We start from the raw sequence: 7,287 nt of genomic DNA, 5'->3' as shown, positions 1-7,287 counted from the left end.
AATAAGGCATGGAATAATGCTGCACAATCTCATTTGTATGCCATATCTTAAAAAGTTACATGGAAACAAAGAATGATAGTAGGATTGTGGTTATGAGGAGTGGAAAGGAGGAAGAAATGAGGAGATATTATCTCCTTTTCTTAGAACTTTCCCCCTCCTCCTTTACTTGGTCAAATCCTCTGTATTCTTTAGGTCTCCTTCAATCCACAAGGAAATTTTCTGCACTAGAGAGTCCTTCTCTGAGGCTGTTGCTACCTGTTTGTTAGTAAATTTCCGTCATCAAAATCAGTTTTTCCCCAACTCCATGAGGAAAGAATCCTGTTTGTGTTTGTTTCCCATAGCAGCTGCCCTGGCATCTTTCAGAGAGAGGGAGGATGAATATTTAATGAACGCAAAGAACAATCTTTCATGCTAGACTCAGCTTCTGCCTTTGCTCTCCCACTCAGCCTGCTCCAGAGGAGACCCCAAGCCAGACCCACCTCAGGGTCTCCAGGTGACACTGAGGGTGACTCAGGGTCTCACAAAGGCTCTGCAAAGCAGAGAGATTCAGTGTATTTCCACTTAGGTCCAGCTGGTTTAGGCTTCCAGTTATCCAGGTATGGAGAAGAGAACCTTCCAACTGGCACTGGTGAGTAGTGCCCACATGGACCAGAAGTAGAGAGATGTGAATTGTGTGTGTGTGTGAGGTCTGAGGTTCTCAGCCCTGCACCACAAAGTGGGGCTTTTTCCCCCTAAGCACCAGGCTGCCATTGCAGTGCCATCCCCAGGACCGACTCACAGCTTTTCTGACCTTCTGGCCCCCACTGAGTCTAGGTACCCCTCCTCTGCGTACTTCTTCATTCTACAGCCCTTGGTAGAGCACAATGGTGTGTTCATTTTCTGTTTCATCCTCAGTCTGGATGTTGTTTCTCCAGGGCAGAGGCAGATATTTGGCATCATTCTTAAAATCGAGAGTGCTCAGCACAGGACCTGGCACAGAAGAGGAGCTTGGTAATTAGACAACGTTTCTCCTTTTGTTGCAGACATATGTGTGTTCCTTTGGTACAGAATTCTAGAGTCGCAGAGGCCAGAAAGGAAAGAAAGAGATGGTAAGTATGAACAGAGTCCCAGAGACAGGGTCTGAGGATGATTCTGTGATGGGATGTTGGATATGACCATGAACACTTCTGTCCACGTCAGTTCCCATGAGCCCCTTTCCCTTCCAAGGATAGTAAGTCCACAGAGATAGTCCACAGGAGAGAGCTGGTAGAGGGGAAGGTCCTAGGAGAGAGTGTTTGCAGCTTGATTGGGAATAATGATGGGCTTTGTGTGAGAGTGCTGGAGGAGACTCAGCCCTGTGCCACTCTTGCCCATTTAATCTCTCTAGTGTCCAGATTTTATGCTAGTGGGCTCATCTGCTTCCAGGATTCAACTGCTCAATCTCTATCCCAAGCCTTAGACTGATATTTCCAGTTTCTTGCCAGATACCTGTATTTTTGACACCCAAGTAATTCTTTTACTACGTCCCTATCTTAATTCATCTTTCCCCCAAGAGTGCAGACCCACGCAGAGGTGAGCAGCGGAGCCAGCTCTCTGCACATGAGTCCCCTTCCCTGGGCCTCTCTCAGTCTTCTGGACAGCAATAGCACCTAAAGCTGCAGAGGTTTGTGAGGATTACAAGGTGGCTCAGGGTCTCTCAAAGTCTTAGCGCAATTTAACACCTTCAGAAGTTTAAATGCTGTACATGCATCAACAAAAGTTTGAAGGTGGCCAATGTAACCAAAACAGAAAGCTAAAGATTTTTTATTCAAATTTGACAAAGCTAAATACATTTAAAGTAGTTCAAGTAATCAAACTTTCAATCATGCATTTTTTTCTTTTTTCTTTGTCTTTTCTTTTGTCCTTCTCCTTCTCCCTGTCTTTCTCCCTGCTCCCACTCCTTCTGTAGGCTGAATCAAGGGCTCATTATAAAAAGGCTCTACTGCGACGCTACATTCTCATCTTTCTTCACCCTTTATTTTGAGGCAGGATCTTACTACATTGCTCAAGCTGGCTTCAAATTCACAGTCATCATGCCTCAGCCTTCTGATGGGTGGGAATGGAAGCATGTGGCACCATACTTGACCTGAAAGGATGGGTTTTTTGTTGCATGTGTAATGTTTATAATGACTAAAACAAAAATTAGAAGTTTATTATTCAAAGTGTCTGAGGCTTTATCATAAGCCAAATCATTGCCTTAATGTCTCTGGTTGGCCTTCCTTTCCTTGCCCACAGCCTTGGCCAGTCTTCATCATTTCTTCCTGGACTTCTTGCTTGTGCATAGAACCTCCTTATTGTATGTATTTCTTGCCTTTCCTAGCTGACTCAGTGCCTCCCCACTGCCCTCCCACTTGCAGCAGAAGCCCTTGAATTGCCCATGGGATTCTTTCCAGCTTCCATTTGCCACTGTCCCTTACAAACTCTCTTGCACCTCCTTGGTTCCTCTTGTTCCCATCTGGCTTTTGCATCTGTGCCTGTTCAGGAATCTTCTGAAGGTCCCGCATTAGGTTACTGCCACTTGCATCCTGGTCCTAAAGGCCAATTTCATGTTGATAGCCAGAAATGGCTAGAAATAACTCACTAGGCCAAGAACAAGGAAATGGTCAATTCAGCCATGGTAGTTTCCCTAGGGAATATCACACGGTCATTCAAATTAGTGTTATATCAGACTTCTTAATAACACAAGAAGATAGTCCTGATATATTAACAAAGCTGAGTATAAGGTAAAATGTGTAGTATGATTCAATTTTCCCTTAGAAAAGTTCATAGAAAACTAGAAGAATATATATCAATTCTTAATGCTGGTCATTTCTCAGTAATTAAATTTGGTTGATACTAATTTTAATCTCCTTTACATATCTTTATTTTTCTACAATGAGCACAGGTTTTAAAATGAAAAAAAAGTTTAAACAATTTGAAAATAGAAGATTAAAATAAATAAAACATTTCCTTCTCTGAAAATCTTTTCTGTTCTACTTATGTGATCATTCTTTCCTTGTTCATAGTTCTATCATTGGAGGAATTACTCTATTGTAATTATTGGATGGATGTTTGTCTCCTCTCCTAGTTTTTAATATTCTTAGGGCAGTGATTGTGCTTTTTAACTTGTGATTTGTAGGACCTGGAATAAATTTTTTTTTCTTTGCTGTGAGTCAAACCCAGGTCCTAGCACATGCTAAAGCAAGAATTTTACCACTGAACTACATTTCCAGCCCCAATCAGTTCTTAATGAATATTTATGAGAAGAATCAATTTAACAGGGAGATAGACATTGACCAATTGAATGATAAATATCACAATTCACACAGGAGAACCTGGAAGGGAAAGTTCATGGTGTTGCTGGGATTAGAGGGTGCTTAACAAAAGGTGCTCTTTCATTCAAACAATGACATATATTTTTCAAGGAAAAATAGGGAACTCATTCTCAGACACATGCCTTCTAAGTTGATGTTAATTGTCTTTGAGGAGGTGCCTGAGGGATCTGGGTGACTGATAATCCTGATATGTCAACTTCAATGGATTAAGAAACACCTAGAAGATTAGTCAAACATGGTCCTGTGTGTGTCTAGGTGGGTCATGGAGGTTGGTCATGGGTACTGGATATGATTCCTCATCAGTACCTCTCTGGTACCCTTCTCCTGCACTGCTCCCCAGGTGCCATGAACTAAGCAGTTTTTCTCTGCCACACCCTTCTACCATGATATTCTTGCCTTGGAACCAGCTGACTATGAACAGAATTTCCCCAAACTACGAGCCAAATGAAACCTTTCCTTCTTTGCGTTATGACTGTTGGGAATTGTGTCCAACAATGAGAAAACTGACTAATATAAGCTGAGTGAAAAATTTCTCAGGGGGAAACCATATCAAGAGAAAGAAGCAGAAGCAGGTGGCTGCCTGGCCCTTCGAGCGGGTGGGAGCAATGTGAAGGTCAGTGTGAAGGTGTGAGTATATGCAGCACAGAAAGATGGCGGTTCTTAAAGAGGTAGGAGGAGAGGCGTTAGGACAAGGCAGGGTTCTGCACATGGTCAAGCATACAGAGAATCCAAGATGCATAGAGAATGGTGGTCAGATTGGGCAGTTAGCAGTCACTAATGACCACCATTGTTCAGCTCTGGGACCAGACTGAGTGAAATGTGCCTCTGGGATCAGGACATGTGGGCTTGTAGGACTGACAAAGGAGCTGAGAGAGGGTGGTGGGGATTCTCACAGAACTAACCCAGGAATCCCACACGCTTGTCTCTGCTGTCCACCCTCATTTAGTTGGAGACTCTTTACGTGGCTACAAAGTCTAACACAGAAAGTGAACACCAGGAGTTGAATGTCTGTCTGGACATACATCCTCGTTCCTTGGAAATGAACCATCACCTGCACCAGGAGCTCCCCATTCTGAATCTCATAAAAACAGTGAAACAAGTCCAGAGAGTATGGGGACCAGGGCAAAGCTTCCATTTGAGCCCACTGCAGCAGCTCCCACTTTCACTCTGGAGACAACCTGCAGGAGAAGATCTTCTCTGCCTTCTTTGCTCTATGATGGCTTAACACTCCAAATGGGAAGCATAATGTTGGTGTCTCAAATAGGTCACATGCTCCACACACTTCTAGTAATTTTCTACACCTCTGAGGCTGTCAGGGTGTTCACTTCTCTTCTCATTTACCCCCGGTGCACAGGACACTGCTGCAAAGAAATCCTGGACACACTGGTGAAAGAAGCTATAGCTCAGAGAGCTGGAGTGCCTTTGATGAACACCTATCTTCACGAAAGTGGAGATGACAGCCTCATCTAACACATACTTCCTGATGTCACCTGCACTGAACAGTCTTCCTTTGCTAGATGCCTTCAGCAGCCAGAGCAGAGGCCCCTGAGCTGGGTCCCAAGGAGCTGAGTGGGAAAGCCTGGGAAAGGTGGTGCTGGCAGAATGCCGTGGTGGTCCAAGGGGTCAATGGGCATTCATCTCCCTGCTCCACATGCTGCTTCAGGCAAGTGCAGACAAGCCAGCACACCCAGGGCACAAGACACAGGGTCAATATCCCTGAGTTTGATTTCACCAATCTAAGGGCCCTAGTTAGTTGGCTTTCATCTGGGAAATATTTATAGAAATATTTCCTCTTGCTGGACTCAGATAAGCCTAGGACTTCCACTCAATGTGGGTGCTCCAAACAAGAAGCGAACTTCTGCAGAGCTGTATCCTGAGCTGTAATCAGAAAGGAAGCCTTGGGAAATATGGTTTTACCCAGAAAACTGCCCAGGCACTGGCTGTGGCCAACTCCATTGCACACAGAGCTTGGACCTCTAGTCTTCCAAGACCTATTTTGACACATCCATATCATTCAGGATGAAGAAGAGCACCTGTTCTGGCTGAGACAGGATCTGACCAATGAAGACCATGGGGGCAGCTAAATCTTTTGCCAGACTCGTACAATGTACCTGGCCAGCTCTCTGCAGCTGAAGTAGAAGACATGCTGGAAGTGGTCCCTGTACAGCTGGCCTTGTTCCCGGCCTCTGCGTCTGCCAGTACTTCCCAATTCCAGAAACTCCATGCAGTATGGCTGTGTGAGGTTCTTCCTGAGTGCCAGCACCTGGGCCAAATACGTCCCAGATTTCAATCAAGTCTCCTTTCCATTGCATTGTGACACCAGCTTTCCCTGACTAGGGACTCCTGCCCTCTAGGATGATATTTTCTGTTGTTTGTTTTTTGTTTTTCTCTTTGTAATGTTGGTGATTGGATTTAAGGGCTATTGAAATATGCTCTGTGCTCCTTTTTGTAATATTTGTATATAATATTTGTTAAGTTGCTTGTCTTTAACTTGTGATGTTTTGCTTTCACCTCTGGAGTAGCTGGGATTATAGACTTATGCCACTGCATCTAGCTGGTGTGAGGTTTTTGTAGCAGCTGTGTAAATTTCTGGTACAAATCCTGATTTTTCCAGGAATGTATGGGGCAGGACTTCTCTTTCTGTTTCTGGTGTGTTTTCCAGTTCCTCTGTAAGGGAAGGAAAGGTGGAATTTACATACATAGAAAAGAGTTGTTCATTAATTAATTAATTCATTCATTCATTCAAGAACTGAATGAATTTAGAAACTCACTCCAAATAAAATACTGCATTAGCTGTAAACAGTGGTATGTTCTGCCATTCCAGTGGATGGAACATGGATGCTAGAATAGAAAATTCTAGTTCAAGTCTTTACTTGACCATGTCCCTTTCCCTTATGGCTCTTTTTTTATTCTTCAAAAATTTATCAAAGGCATATTAGAGGCTAAGCTCTGCTCTAGGGGCTGGGAATAAAGAATGAACAAACAGACACAACTGTTTGCCCTCATTAAGCCCATCGTTTGGATCATTAGCCCCACCGAGCCTCAGTGTTCTCTTCTGTACCTCTGGGATTGTGATATCCTCTTGGAGGAGATCAGGGAGATAGAGAGGAGACAATGGAGAGTGGAGCAGTGCTGCTGACTCCTGACAGCCCTCAGTACTCACCACTGGAGGACTTGCCCGCTGGATCCTTGTGTAAGCACTTGTGAGTGTTGGTCAGAGGGCTGTCTTGTACCCTAAAGGTAGGGAGTGCCAGAAATGCCGGGGAGTTAAAGTTTGAGGGTGAGAGCTCCAGAGAGAACAAAAGGCAGTCATCTGGCCCCAGGACAGGCTCCTCTGAGGCAGGATCTACAGTGTTTCCTACACATCTCAGCAGCATCCAACCTCAGGTGATGTTATGATTTGGGTATCATTTGTCCCTATCAATACTCATGTTGAAAGGTAGTTGCCATCATAACAGTGTTGGTATGTAAGGCTGAGTGGGAGGCATTCCGGGTGATGGCGATGTACCTCACATAACGAATTAATATTTTTCTTGTGGAAATGGAATAGCTATCATAGGAATTGGGGCCTCTTTCCTCTCTTCTTCAGTTGCGTGTTTGCCCTTCTGCTTTTTTCTTTCCCCATCAAACATGGAGCAGCACCAGGTCTTCACCAGAAGCCAAGCAGGTACGACTGTTAGATCTCGAATGCACAGCCTCCAGAAGTCTCTTCTTTAAAAAATAAATGACTTCTTTTTAAACTAATTACTGTGCCTCAGTTATTGAGTTATATCAATTTAAAATAAAGAAAAAGAAAAGAAACCTAAGAAGGTAAAATCAAAAGCAAGTCCATGACATTCCTTCCAGTGCTGGTGCTGGTGCAACTTCTTTCCAGGCCTTCTAATACTGTATTCCACGAGGCATTGTAGAGAAGGGTAGCAAGCCACAGCGGGGACCTGGCACAATTTCTCTCTGC

General features: G+C 44.0%; 1 long non-coding RNA gene across 1 annotated transcript; it reads left to right on the top strand.

Moving 5' to 3' along the window:
• The first annotated feature begins 302 nt into the window (after nucleotides 1–302).
• On the top strand, nucleotides 303–6,042 carry LOC147823882 (uncharacterized). The gene is made up of 3 exons (XR_015443204.1): nucleotides 303–628; nucleotides 1,023–1,088; nucleotides 4,279–6,042. It is a non-coding gene; the product is annotated as an uncharacterized LOC147823882 (long non-coding RNA).
• Nucleotides 6,043–7,287: the final 1,245 nt, after the last annotated feature.

Source organism: Heterocephalus glaber, unplaced genomic scaffold, assembly GCF_053883595.1.
Source record: "Heterocephalus glaber isolate CG9 unplaced genomic scaffold, H.glaber_assembly_v1.0 deba00001564, whole genome shotgun sequence".
NCBI classification, from domain to species: domain Eukaryota; kingdom Metazoa; phylum Chordata; class Mammalia; order Rodentia; family Bathyergidae; genus Heterocephalus; species Heterocephalus glaber.
The sequence above is the reverse complement of the archived record's forward strand: the minus strand, read 5'-3'. Positions and strand labels throughout refer to the sequence as shown.